At 39.1% G+C, this 15230-nt stretch overlaps 1 pseudogene; it reads left to right on the top strand.

Annotated features, from left to right (window-relative positions):
• The first annotated feature begins 302 nt into the window (after positions 1 to 302).
• Positions 303 to 14292, top strand: LOC136137551 (zinc finger CCHC domain-containing protein 10 pseudogene; annotated as a pseudogene).
• The last annotated feature ends 938 nt before the right edge of the window (positions 14293 to 15230 follow it).

Raw genomic sequence — 15230 nt, 5'->3', positions numbered from 1 at the left:
AGGAATAGGAAGTAGCAGAAATGCATCCATGTCTAAGGAAAAGCGAGAAGTCCTGGTAGGGGAGGTAGAGTGAGTGTGGGAGGTGTGGGCAGAAGATTGGAGGGCAGGGCTAGCGTGAATCACGTGGTGCCTGGAGACTCAGGGAAGGATTTGAGTTTCATTCCACGTATGATGAGAAGCCATGGGAGTGACCTGAGTGAGTAGCGTTCCTAAATCATCGTTTTGGGCGATGGGTGGAGAATGGATTCCTGGGGTCTGCGGTGGAAACAGAGGGATAGGGATTTGTTAAACAAAACGTGAAAATGCCGTGCACACTTTGTGTTGATCTTGAAGTTAGAGCTGACAGTGAGTAAGTTGAAGCAAGGAATGATTTCTTTGTCAGTGAACTCAGCTGTCATCAAACACTTGTCTCTTTTCTCCAATGATGCTGTCCCAGGACCTTTCGATTCTTGGGTCTCAGCTGTTTATCCAAGGAAGGTGTTAAATACCTTCCAAAGGCTGGTCTTATAATCCTGGCCACGCTCTGCCCCTGTGCCTACCAGAAGACGACTCTAAATGATTTTCTTACATGAGTATCATCCCTGGAAATTCTGCACTCGGCTCCTCTGGGCTTTATCTATGCCTATATTTTTCGGGTATGTATCATGCCATAGGTATAATTTAGTGTTTCTTTTTCTTTATATTTACATATATGGCACAATTTCGTGAGTTCTCTTTCTTTTGTATATATACATTTTAAAAGTACTACTCTGTGTCATGCTGCAAATTGCATCGTGCTTTTAACAATACATCTAGGAGAAAGTTCTAGGAATAAATCTATGGCTTATTCCTTTTAACTTCTGCAATACATCCCACAATTCGAATATACCATAAATTGTTCAGCTCTTTCCATTTACATAAAATTTCTCTTTTGTATTTCTGTTAAGGCTCAGGCTGCAAAAAACACCCTCATCTATGATTACCTGTTCACATGAAAACATCAGTGTCTTACTCTAGAATAATTGCCAAAAGTGAAATTGCTAGTCATATGCTATGTGCACTTTAATTGGATAGAAACAAACTGATCACAAAGTAGAACTAATTTATAGTTTTACCAGCAGAGCACTTACCTATGCATTGGCCAAGACTTTGACTGACTGACTGATTGATTGACTGACTGATTTAGTTAGTTATTGCCATTCTAGCAAGTGAAAAGGGCTAGCTCAGTTTTGGTCCAAATATCGATAGTTTCCCTTATTCCTAGAAAACTTGACTAGCTTTCCACATTCTTATTGATCATTTGTAATTCCATATTTGTCAGTTATCTGTTTAATTCTTTAACCATTTTTTCTATCTTGTTGTCTTTTTCTTATATATTTGTGAAAGTTATATGTTTTAAATATTAATTCTTTGTCTATTATATATTCTGCTAATATTTTCTCCTGGTTTATTTTTCTTTTAACAGTCTTAGCGTGTCTTTTGTCACATAAAATCTTGAAATTCTGATTTAAAGAATCAAATTTGTCTTTTTCATTTATGGTGCTTCCATTATAACTTTGTTTATAGTTTTTTTGTTTTAAGCCATCCCTACCCCAGTTAATATGTACATGTTTCTGTGTTTGCTTCTTGGATTTGTTTGTCAGTTTATTCATTTATTAATATATCTAGTATTTATAGTCAGATATTTAAGCCATTTTCAATGCATTTTTACTAATAGTGAGGAGTAAAAGTCTACAAATAATTTTCCAAATTCAAAGTTAATTGTCTCAAAACTGTTTTATTGGATTGTTCACCCTTTCTACCCAGATTTTCAAACTTTCACCTTGCCTATATACTAGATTTCTACATACACATGGATCCATTTTCAGATTTTAATTTGTCCATTGATGTAATTACCATCGAGTTCCCCCTCCTCCACTTTCTTGAGACTCACATAGACAACTGTGTTAATATGCTTTGGGTTGCAAGGAGTGGAAAACTCAATTGAAATAGATAAACAATTAGAGGTTAAGTATTGAAAAGTCTGTTAAATTGAAAAGTCACTGAAAAAGTCCAGAAGTAGGGTTAGATTCATTCCAGACCTGGTCTAGTGCCTCGTGTAATGTGATTAGGAAATAGTTTCTTAGCTACAAATAGCTTCTCTCTCTCCACTTCACAGCTTTGCTTCATTAGTGCTGACTCCATTCTTGGCAGCCCCCTTGCCATGGTACTGAAAGGTGAGAAAGAAAAATCTGTGTCCAGAACTTCCAGAAAAAGTCTGTGAAGTTTACTATTAAGGAATCCTTGAATTAAACTCCATCCTCAGGAGGGTAGGGAAAGTCAGAATGAAGGCTGCAAATGGGATAAGGCTGGGTATTCATCTCAACACAGATTTTTTGCTTGAGCAACTGGGTGGAATGATGGTGCCTTTTATTGATATGGGGAAGATTCCAGGAAGAAAGTGTGGGAGTTGGGGACAGTGAAAGATCAGGAGTTTATCTTAGATGGGCTCATGTGAAATGCTTGTGAGGTATCTAAATGGACTTATCAAGTAGGCAGCTGGATATATGAGTCAAACTTAGGGGAAAGTTTTGGGCTAGAAATATAAATATGGGGTTCATCCTGGATTTATATTTTACAGATGAAATATAATGCTATGGAAATAGATAAAATCTAGGAAGAGAATTTAGAGAGAAATCAGAAGAAGGCCTAGGACTTACCTTTGAGGAACTCTAGAGTTTAGAAGTTAGAGAAAGGAAGGCATGCTATAAAAGAGCCTGAGAATGTGTCTTCAGTAAATCATAAGTTAAACTACGAGTGTGAGGCCAGAGTCTAGGAGTATCTCAATACATAAAGCAGGTAATCTAAAATATGGGCACACATTCATGCGCCTCCAGACAAGAGGGGCAAATAATAATTAACTAATTCCTATGTGGACATTGACATACATTCCTTTAAAACTCTTGATAAAAGTATGTTAGAGGGCACATAGATGCCCTCGGTGAGGGAGCATCGTTTTGGAATCAGAGAGACCAGTGACTGCCTAACCTTGGTCAAGCTCCTCAATACCTTGAAGCTCTCATTTTACCATGTGCTAAATGGAACCCATCTACTTCATAGGGTTACTGTGAAGGTGGATTATAAGACATACATGAATCCCTGATAGATGTTTTATTTTCTGCTCCTCACTAGGAATAGGAAATAAAGGGGTAGGAGATGCACTGGGGAGAGTAGGTCTGCATATCCATGTCTAGATATCGTTTGATGGAGAGGTTAATAGTTCTCTAATCCCCATAGTAGGGCTTCATTGAGGATATGGCTTGTCAGAAGCTGTTTACACGGCAGGAAGGACGTGGCCTGGCCCCGCTGTTCCCTCTCAACCTTTTGAAGTCTTTGCTTCTCCTATTTCTCCCACACACAATAACTATAGAAGTCATTTCACATTTCAGTGTGATTTCTAATCATTTCAATCAGGTCTAAAGGAACTACGGTGTCTATCCGTAGGGGATATCTTGTACATCTTGAGTGCATGTCTGAGCTTCTCTTGACTCCAGCTTGTTTAAACATTGCCTTCTCCAGCTCCATATTCTGCTGTGGCAGTGTTTTATATTTCTTATTCTTCTAACGATTGCTTTTCTCAATGACTTCTTCATGCATTAGTAGACTTTTGGGCACAGATGGTGCTTTGACAAGTAATCTAATCTCCCATCACTTTGAGTTACTTCACAACTCCAGGGTTACAAGATACTTTTGCTTGGACTTAGTCTTTTAGAATATTTTGACATTACAAAACACTGAAAAGTATATTGTACCAAACAATGCTGTCCTCAGTATGGAGATCAACCAAATGACCTAATGTGTCCTGCCAGTTTTTAACTTCTATGCTATCTTACAGCATGGAATCTATTCATAACATAATAGTCCTTTATATGAAGAAATGAATATATCATCTAATTCTTTATTTCCATTTTGAACCACAATGTAGCTTCTGATTAAACCACACATTTAAGTTAGAAAACAGATGGATATCCTTCAATATCTGCTATAGTCCTTTGATTAAAAGGTAGAATGGAAATTGATGAGGTCTATTCATTTTATAATTATCTGAGTTTCTCTTGTGGAGGCAGTAAAAAGAGAACAGCACATAGGCTCCTCCTCTTCTAAGTCATACTTATCTTTCATCAAAACCTTTCAGCCAGTTTAAAATCAAATCTAAAATCAGTGAATCATCTGATATCTTTTGTTTCAGTACATCAGTCCCACTTGTTCCACTAGAGACAGTGTATGAATAATATGCTGTTTTATCATTATCAGGATTTAATTATACCAAGCACTTCAGATCTTCAAAGATATTTATCACTGTCAGTTACAATGATATAATTACAAACAACAGAATCTGACTGATCTGGAGGAATTTTCCTGCCAACAGTTTAATTTTGTAAGTATTTTCCAAGAAGTTTAAGAAATTCTTCATTCAGATTTTGAAGGAAAAAATACGTTGACTTTCTTGGTTTGCTGTTCTATACATTAACAGCAAGAAAAAACTAAATTCCATGCATTGCCAAATGGTATAGTTGATCTGTGAAGAGCACCCATTTGTCTTTTAGGACAAATGCTCATCCTAAAATCTGGTTCCCAGGGGAGCCCCTGACAGATGGCAATATGGTTAGACATACATCCATGAGCAGTAGTTATTTACTGGATGATTTTCATCAAAGTCATAAAAAGAAAACTATCACAGATGATTAAAAATGCTATCATGGTGTGTTAATAATTTTTAATAGACTTTTTTTTTTTTTTTGCGGTACGCGGGGCGGGCCTCTCACCGCTGTGGCCTCTCCCGTTGACGGCCTCTCCCGTAGCGGAGCACAGGCTCCAGACGCGCAGGCTCAGCGGCCATGGCTCACGGGCCCAGCCGCTCCGCGGCATGTGGGATCCTTCCGGACTGGGGCACGAACCAGTGTTCCCTGCATCGGCAGGCGGACTCTCAACCACTGCGCCACCAGGGAAACCCTAGACTTTATTTTTTAAAGCAGTTTTAGGTTCACAGCAAAATTGAGTGGCAGGCACAGAGATTTCCCATTAATAGTTTTTTACACCATCTGAGACTGGACTATCAAAAATGTAAAAGCAAGGCTGCCTTTCTAAGTGAACTACAATTAGTAAATTTATTCAATGGCAAGGAAAGGAGTAAAAGTAGATATAATTGACCCAAATGCTCCAGTTGGAGGCCTCCTCATCCACTTGCACGGCTGAGCAGGTTAACCCCATTTAGCAGCTGGAATACATCCAGCGGTCAGCCTAGGCCTTGGGCAAGTGGCTGATTTACTGGGAGGAAGGGTGAGATAAACGGTAGCCAGGCTAAATGAAGAGGAGCAGCGCTTCCCTTGTGGCGCAGTGGTTGAGAGTCCGCCTGCCGACGCAGCGGACACTGGTTCGTGCCCCGGTCCGGGAAGATCCCACATGCTGCGGAGCGGCTGGGCCCGTGAGCCATGGCCGCTGAGCCTGTGCGTCCGGAGCCTGTGCTCCACAACGGGAGAGGCTACAACAGTGAGAGGCCCGCGTACCGCAAAATAAATAAATAAATAAAAGAGGAGCAAAGGAAGGTCTTCAGGGGCTGTTAAAACCCAACACCAGAATCATAAGATTTCCAGATCATTCCAGCCAGGGATATTTTAGGTAAAGGTTTTATGAATCATTCTGAAGTTTTGGTCTATTCTGACACTCCAACCACCTTGCAAATAGAGGGCTTCCTAGAATCCTGAATAAAGTACCTCAAGCCTTTACTTCTAATCTCTTTAGGACCTTGAACTTCAGAGTAGATCCACTCAGTGTTGCTCAGTAAGACTCAGTAAGACTCCTGTGATCCAGAGCTCCCTTCTTTCTTCAACAGTATCAGATTTGACCAAAGAGGAAACTCAGTGGAAGTAGGGTCATCACAACCTGCCATGGGAAATCAGAGAAACTCAGTGTTTTGGTGACTGGCACAGATGGTGTTTATATGAGTAAAATGTTTACATTTTATTACTTTTTTCTTTCACATGACCACAATTCCAACGCCGAGCATTTTCTTATCCTTGATTTAAAAATTACTCAACTAGAGTTGATTAGTAGTCTAATTTTTCTCTTTATTTTACCTGCAGAAGAGAAAAATTCTCCCCATTTCTCACTCAGTTTTCCAGGGCATGTGGAAAGGCCTGAGAAATGGCAAATCTGAGTGCCAAAAGCCCATCTTCACATGGTCTAGATTCATAAATACTTCAGAAAAATTAACAACTTATAAAAGCAAGAAGCTGCTGCTCCTCAAGTTGTTCTTTCTTAAAACCACTTAGGCAGTAATCCAGAGAAGATTAATTTCAAATCCCTCTGTTTTTTTAAAAGCACAAGTTATGAAGCACTATAAATAATCTTCTGATATGTCCTAATAAATATATAAAATTAGTGTACCTCCAAGGCCTAAATGTTCTTTGCATTTATGCTGATTTACCACATTTTCTCATGACTGCATATCACTACTCATAAATGACTGCATATTTATCAAAATCTATCATGCATATCTATCATAAGTCTAATCTGAATGTAGCACATCTTCCTAAAACACAAAACAGTATTTCTAAGATGCATATTTAATCGTGTTAATTCTCTGCATAAAAATCTTTAGTGACTTTCCTCCATGCCTGTAGTATTATACTAAATCTTCACATGATTTTTCCAGCTATAATCAGAACCATATCTACCACCCTGGCTTTATATTCCTTTTCCTACAGTCCATGTGTCCTGGACAGCTGACAACTGTTTCTTTTCCAAACTTGCTCTGGCCCGTTCAAGCTCTCTGCTTTGGCTCAAACTCTTCCTTCTGATTTCTAATTTCCTTTCCCATGGCTATACTCCCAGCTATCAATATCCTTACCATCAGTGTCTTTCAAAACCTACCAATGCCTTCAGGTTCAATTTAAGTATCACCTCTTTGGAAACGTTTGCTCCCAGTGTGTCCCAACCAGAAGTGATGTTACTGAGTCCAAGCTTGTACTGCTCACTGCACGACAGGCCAATAAATCGAAGGATGAATTGTTGGGGCAAGGAATAGCGACTTTATTCAGAAAGCCAGCAGACCGAGAAGATGGTGGACTAGTGTCCCAAAGAACCATCTTGCCTGGGTTTGGATGCTAGTTTCTTTTATAGAACAAAGAGGGGGAGGTGAGGAGGTAAAGTAAAAAAGGCAGTTAGTTGTTGCAAATATTTCCTGGTTCTGCCCAGACTCCAGAGGGGATGTGTTAATTTCTTCTTTCCTATAGACATTTACAGGTGGGCCCGGTCAGGATTTTTCCCGTGAGCTAAACAAAAGTATTTTAGCTTAACACTCAGGCATGGGCAGCAGAGTTCCGGAGATGGGCCATTATGTGTACATTAAGCTATAGGCAACATCCCTTTAGTGATTAACTTGTAGCAAAGGCAATATAATACAAAGCTTAAAGTAAAAGAGGCAGATCCAGTATGGAGTCAGACTTGTTCTTCCCTATTACAGTAATATTGTCATCCTTTGGATTGCCACAACAGTTGGTTCCTACATCTCTGATGTCATTTATCACTCTGCACAACTTTGTAATTATTTGTGTACACATTGGTTGACATAGCCCCTCATCTCATAGAGCATGGCATCCACAGTAGGCCCTAGCTGAGCTTGTCTTGATTTTAATTGACAGTATAATTAAGAACTAAAGCTCTGAGGCTGTATTAATATTCTAAAAGACTTTGGTCCAATGTTAAAATATTTTTTAAAAAAATATATTCAAATTTTGTCATACTTGGTAGTGACAAAGAAAGTCTTTACCAGGGCTACATTTGAAGACAAAGGTGCCCAATAAAACAACAGCAACAACAAAAAATAGAGTAATTACAGAGTTTAATAAGAAACGCTCCCTGAAAATTAAAAAAAGCATTACAAAGTTTACACCCAGTTAGTGAGTAAAGGGAAAATCATATGTGTACAAGGACCCCTCAGGTGCCATCAGCCTCTTAGGCTGGCTCTTCCCACTCTATCTGCCCTGGTTTCCTGAGGAAACACTTCCAATATGAACTGCCCTAATGCTATCTGGCCCTATTAGAAGTTGGAAGGCATTGTAAAAGTTTCAAATGTTCCTAATATAATCAATATCCGGGTTGCATTTACATTGAGGCTTGCTATCTGTTAGAACCTTTATACCTTGGATTCCTTTAGTAATTATACAGTAGCTTCCACTTAGAAGTTGATTCCTCCCTTTCAGTTTACTTACACCAAAAGCAGTATGCTGGTTCTGCATACATGGATTGAACCAACTGAAGATATAAAAAATTCAAAAAAAATTCCAGAAAGTTCCAAAAGCAAAATTTGAATCTTCCACACACTGACAACTATTTACATAGCATTTCCATTGCATTTATAACTATTTACATAGCATTTACATTGTATTAGTTATTATAAGTAATCTAGAGGTGATTTAAAGCGTATGGGAGAAATTTCATAATGCCTGCCACCTAGAAAGCTCTTAGAACACTTGCTTTGGGGGTTGATTTTTAGTTTTGTTGTTGTTGTTTTAATGAAAAGGAGCATTCCTTTTCTGTTTTCTGCCCTTATAAAAAAATTAAATTTAAGTAAAAATTAAAGTATGTATATAGGTTAGATGTATATAGGTTATATGCAAATACAACACCATTTCATATAAGGGATTTGAGCATCCATGGATTTTGGTACTGGGGGAGGGTGTGTGTGGGGATACTGGAACTAATGTCCCCCACCCCATAGCAAGTGACAGCTGTATTAAGTAGTACTAAGTAAGGCTGGAAGTATGGGGAAATTCCCACTGTCATTAAAAGCATTCTGGCCTATACTTAAGCCTGGAGACATCTTACCTCCCAATAAAGCTTGCCCTGCCCCTAACTTTTCCTCCTCTACCCTTTTAAAAGCACAATGCCTAGTGTTTATTTTTCCCAGCCTTGAAGCCTAGGATCCATCTCAGAAATATTAAGGAGATAAGAGTAACCTATAAAATCTCTAAAGATACTCTTAAATTTACAGCAAACAATGGACTATTTACTTGCCTTATCTGAGAATGGGTGTTCCCTTTAGTTTATTAGAGAGAAGCCTGGGGCAGAGGAAATTTACACAAGGGACTCTGGGCCTCCCAAATCTCCTAGGAAGTGGCCAGACATTCAGGGCACCAGCCCCTCTGACCTCTGCCAGTCCAGCCAGATTCTAAACACAACATATTGTTTCAAATAAGACCCTCCCTCTTTTTACCGAAACTACACATTTTGTTATAACTTAAACAAGACGAATATAGGTGGAACAGGTAGACGCAATAAGACTGTTGCATCATTCAGATGTGGAAATAAATAAAGACCACCCAAACAGAATATGCTGAGGCTGTTCATCTGGAGGTTGCTGTAGGGACAGAGTCAGCCACCGTCCCGTCCCTAGAACTTGGCAGAGATTCAGAGGGAGGCAGGCAGGGGAGAGGGAAAGTTTCTTGATAAAACAGGGAAGGCTTCAGGTATGCTCTGAAAGTTTTTTGTTGTTTTTTTTTGTGGTACACGGGCTTCTCACTGTTGTGGCCTCTCCCGCTGCGGAGCACAGGCTCCGGACGCGCAGGCTCAGAGGTCATGGCTCACAGGCCGAGCTGCTCTGCAGCATGTGGGATCTTCCCGGACCGGGGCACGAACCCGCGTCCCCTGCATCAGCAGGCGGACTCTCAACCACTGCGCCACCAGGGAAGCCCCTACTCTGCAAGTTTTTGAAATGGGGAAGCTGGAGGTGGGCTAACTAGAAGTGGGGCATCCTATGCGATTAGTTTGGGGAGCATATTTGGCTTTTTCTGGTTGACCTTGAGATGGAAGCAGTGACAAAAATTAAGGAAGCTGGCCTTTATTGAGCCAAGTCCTGGCTGTTTGGGACCAAATGCTACAGAAGTTGTGGTTTGTTTTCCTGGGCGGGTTGCTGTAAAGGTTGTAGATCAGAGCTCTATTCTCCGTGTGGCCTGGCCATTTTCTGTTTGTACATTCAGTCTCTCACAGGATTTTTGTTGTTGTTCATTTTTAAATCATTTAAAAATAAAATAAATATCTAGGAAATCATCGAAAGCTTAAGAGTAGAAACAAACTGTAAACTTGTCTCTGGATATTAACTCTAGAACCAGGCATATTCTCAGCCCTCAGGAGGTTCTTCTCATTTAAAATGTTTGCCTTCAAAGGAAATTTAAAAAACACTACCATGTAGTCATTAAAAACCAGAAGTTGCCAACGTTCGTAAAGTTAAAAGTCATCAACAGTAATCGTTATTAATATATTCCTCTTTTACCATGAATTAGCTCTGTGGTCACTAGCGATTGGATAATTTTCTTTCTCTGTAAATGTTAATAAGTGACTAGCACAACTTTCTCCCTGAGTGTAGTATTAGTCTATCTTGCCCATTGCCCCCTGCCCTGCAAACTCCAGTTTATTATTCCATCAGCACCTCAGTAAAGATGTGACCAAGGAGCCTCCCTTCCAATCCCAATTAGGCAAATTCATTAGGTTCAATCTCTATGCTACCAATTTTGATATATATTTCTAATAATATATCTTTTTTTTTCATTTTTTTTTTTTTTTGTGGTATGCGGGCCTCTCACTGTTGTGGCCTCTCCCGTTGCGGAGCACAGGCTCTGGACGCGCAGGCTCAGCGGCCATGGCTCACGGGCCCAGCCCCTCTGCGGCATGTGGGATCTTCCCGGACCGGGGCACGAACCCATGTCCCCTGCATCGGCAGGCAGACTCTCAACCACTGCGCCACCAGGGAAGGTATTTAACTATTATGTCTTAATTGCCTCCACATTTTTGCCTATGTCCAAGTCATCTTTGTGCTCCTAGCATTTGGAGTATGTTGAATGAATGATTAAATGAAACAAGCAAGTCAAGCAAATCTTTGTAAAGTTGGAATTCTGGTAGTCAATCTTGAGGTTGATTGGGATGACGCTTTTGGGAACACATTACAGGATACCAATACAATATGATGCAAAATGTGAAACAAAGATTTTGCATTATTTACTCATTTATCCATCAAATATTATTAAGAGCTGTTTCATGTTAGCTACTGTGCTAGGAACTGGGAAAATATTAATAAACAAAATACAGGTGAATTATATTTAGAAAAATCTCTTCTTGGAAGGGTGTACCTTCCATCTCTGTCCACAGAGTTCCATTTCCATGAATTTGATAGTGAACCAAGACCAGGTGGGTGACAACATGTTGAAATTCCCATATTGTATTTTTTCTCTCCTTCAGTATCTACAGTGTAGACATGAACCTAATGAACATTCAGTCAATGTGTGCTGAACTGCATTTCTATCACTATTTGTCCACTAAAGTGACTCCAATGCTATGACCATCCAAGACTTAGAAGAGAGGCTACTTTTTCTCTCCTTCTTTGGCTCCCACCATTTCAAGTGCAGACAATAGCTTTCATTTTCCTGGTATGCAAAATTGTGAGTAAAGGGACTTGTAGTGTCAAATCAATTGGGTAAAATTAAGGGGGGGAGGGATCCGAAATATGATAACACTAGAAAATTCTGTAGAAGTGAAGACTGCATTTCCCAGTTATGAGACAGCCTGGTATTGGGGATATGATGTCTAACTTTAAAAGCAGGGTTGTAGTTCTTACCTCTCTCTCATGTAATGGTATGATCTTGGACAAGATGTTTCAGCTTTCCCAGTCTTAATTTCCTCATATGTAACAGGCGAAGATTATAAAGATTAATTTCAAAGTCAACAGTATTGCTCTAGGCAAAAATCTGACCAAAGCTTCTAGACTATCTCAGTTCTGTGGGCCTGATACTCATCGTAGGGTTTAATAGTCTTCCTCAAGGCAGTCCTAACTTATGCGTGTTCCCAAGCAGGGTGCTGATGGGTGACAAGAGTTTTTCCTGAGATCCACATGGTCAAGATGTTGGCCATATTGTTTTGTCCCACCCTGGATAGTTCTCATGATATGCTTTATTCCTCTACCTCTCATCCGGAAATAAATGAGGAAAGAGAATAACTATGTGGAAATAACTTTGAAGTAGATGATGTCCCTTTTCCACTCTAAGAAAAAGGCTCTCTCAATTCAGTTTTTTACGGCCCTCAACCTGTCACTGACTTTTTCTCCTTAAATTTCAGGTATAGTTTCACTTTTACATATGAAAGGCTGAGTCTCCAAATTCAAGATTATTGACTTAACTGAACAGTAACCTGGCTTCTACAGGTTTAAACATGTGATCTGTCCGGATGCTTCAAAAAGTTTCACATAGGTCTTCTCTGGTGGCGCAGTGGTTGAGAGTCTGCCTGCCGATGCAGGGGACACGGGTTCGTGCCCCAGTCCAGAAGGATCCCACATGCCGCGGAGCGGCTGGGCCCGTGAGCCACGGCCGCTGAGCCTGCGCGTCTGGAGCCTGTGCTCCGTAACAGGAGAGGTTGCAACAGTGAGAGGCCTGTGTACCGCAAAAAAAAAAAAAAAAAAAAAAAAAGTCTCACATATACACATATCTTCCAATTCCATCCCCACTAATATATTTTATGTTTTTCTTAAATATATATTGAATATTTAAGGACTGATCCTTAAAATAAGGCAGGGAGGATCATTTCTTTACTTCTTACGTAACTCACGCCTCCTCTTCCTCCCAAATTGCCTAGTAAAAATCCCTTACATAGCACATGCCATAATGCCTAGCTCCCCTAACAGACTATGAGTTTTATAGGGTAGGCTCTGTGTCTTAGAGATATTAGATTCATCACCTAACACATAATTTGAGTTGTTGAATAAACAACTGAATGGATGAATGAATATGTGAGTCTCCTAACAACAAGGGCTTTTAAGAATATTTATATAACTGATCTGCCACTGTAAATTTACGTCTATATGTGATGGGTGGGACCATCAGGCAACTTGGAATTTAAAACAGAATTATTGTGAAACTTTGCATTTGGATCGAAGAGAAAATGAAGTGCTGGGAATTGAGAGAAAGGAACAGACATAAATCTTCTGTCATCATCAGAGCAACACAAACTTCAGCTTAATGCACTGTAAAATGGCAGAGAGGTTGCCTTCAGTCATGACCTCAATTACCTGGCTTTAGAATAATCTTAGAATGAGAGAAATAATGAATCTTGGTTCACATTTCTGAGGCTCTAAAGAAAGCAATGGAGGGCTTCCCTGGTGGCGCAGTGGTTGAGAGTCCGCCTGCCGATGCAGGGGACACGGGTTCGTGCCCCAGTCCGGGAAGATCCCACATGCCGCGGAGCGGCTGGGCCCGTGAGCCATGGCCACTGAGCCTGCACGTCTGGAACCTGTGCTCCGCAACGGGAGAGGCCACAACAGTGAGAGGCCGGCGTACCAAACAAAAAAAAAAAAGAAAGAAAAAAAAAAAGCAACGGAAAGTTAACATTTATTGAATGTCTACTGTAGACAAGGTACCAGATTTTTTGACCTTTCATGTATGAACTTGTATTTAACTTAATCTTTACAACACTGAGAGGTGAAATTAGTTAATATCATTATTCTACATGAAAAGCTAGTGAAAGTTATATTTTAAAGTCTCTTTAAGATGCTAATAATATTCTAACCTCTTCCACAATTTTATACTTTGGACTGTGAAGGAGATGAGAACAATAGATAGCCATAGTTTTCTTCCAACTTTGATACTAAAGCTACAGAAATAAAAGGTTATCTTCTTACACAGGGAGTGATACAGCTTGGAATATTTAAAATGGCTTTAAATGTACCAAAAGGTTTTAGAGTTAATACACTAAGAATTGTTATTTATACTAATTTTCTCCTTAATTTCATTATCTATCCACAAAAAATCTTTTAATAATGGTTTTTCTCCATCTGTAAAACATGTAAGATGTCAGAAATGCCTGGAATTTGGGCATTGGACTTATGAATGTACAGGAAAAAGAAAGTACCTACATAGGCCTTCAAGAAGAGCAGAACTAAAGAAAGCTTTAAAAGAAAAAGAAAACAGATTATTATTACAAGAAAGCGTTGGAGAAACTACTGTAGAAAGAAAGACCAAGAAAAAAAGGTCTAAGAGTGTAACCAGTTCCAGTAGCAATAGCAGTGACAGTTCAGCCAGTGATTCTTCATCAGAATGAAGAGCCGTCTACCTCGTCCTCCTCAGAGGACAGTGACTCTGATGAAAGCTCCAGTTCATCATCTTTAGCCTCCTCCACAAGCTCTTCCTCGTCCTCTGATGCAGAAGAGATTCCAGCTCTTCTAGTAATAGCAGCAGCAGCACAGAGAGTAGCTCTGAGGATGAACCACCAAAGAAGAAGAAAAAGAAATAGAATTGTTCCATCCATATTGGACTGATGGACTAAAAACATCAGTGTGATTCTCAGAAGGGAATTTAGAGTGTGTTAAGACCAAATAGGTTAACTGATCAAAATTTTTAGAGTTCAAAAGTTTCTAAATGTTTTACATTGTAAGAGCATAAAGAGTATTAATAATGGATTATATATATAAAGACTTTTTTATTTTAGGGGTGAATCTTGTTTTTCTTTTTTATCTTTAAAATATATCTCTAAAATTAATCAAAGCTGAAATCTAGTAAATCTTTCTGTGATGAAACCTATCTCTTCTCCCTGGGAAATAAATGCCATACTTTGTTATATGTGTGTGCTATGTACCAGACATGTTTGCAGGAGAGTGCCTCAGAATATCTATCTGGCAGTGAATTTCTAATGCTTTTGGCTGTACGTTATTATGTAAGATTAAATACCTCTATAAACAGAGTTTTCCTACTGTTAATAAATGTGCTCTATTTTTATGTTTGTGTTCAGAAAGTTGTTCTGACTTCTTGTCCTAAATGAAAAGTTCAAGGAATCTATTTATAAATGTATACCTTTTGGATGGTACAAGTTTCAAGTTACTGTGTTGTATCTTTCATTTTCTTCTGGTTCTTAAAGTTATCCTTTTATGACAAAAATTATTCTAGAGGAACTTAAAAAGGAACAAAATTATGAAACTACATAGGACTCTAATCTTGGTGCCTTTTGATAAATTCAGTGTATCAGAAAAGAAAACAGTCATTTAAAAACTAACTTAAGTAAAAGTGATATAAATACCATTGTGTGTTGATATGCTATAAAAGGTACCATTCAAAGGGGAAAAAAAGGTAGGAGGAAGAGAGGTAATTTTTATAGAAAATTAGAGTGACGTTGGTTGCCTTTTACTAAAGTATTCTTAAGTTTGCATAAAGATTGCCTTTTACCATTTTGCAATT

Source organism: Phocoena phocoena, chromosome 18, assembly GCF_963924675.1.
Source record: "Phocoena phocoena chromosome 18, mPhoPho1.1, whole genome shotgun sequence".
Lineage (NCBI taxonomy): Eukaryota > Metazoa > Chordata > Mammalia > Artiodactyla > Phocoenidae > Phocoena > Phocoena phocoena.
Note: the sequence above shows the minus strand (reverse complement) of the source record. Positions and strands in the feature narration are given on the sequence as shown.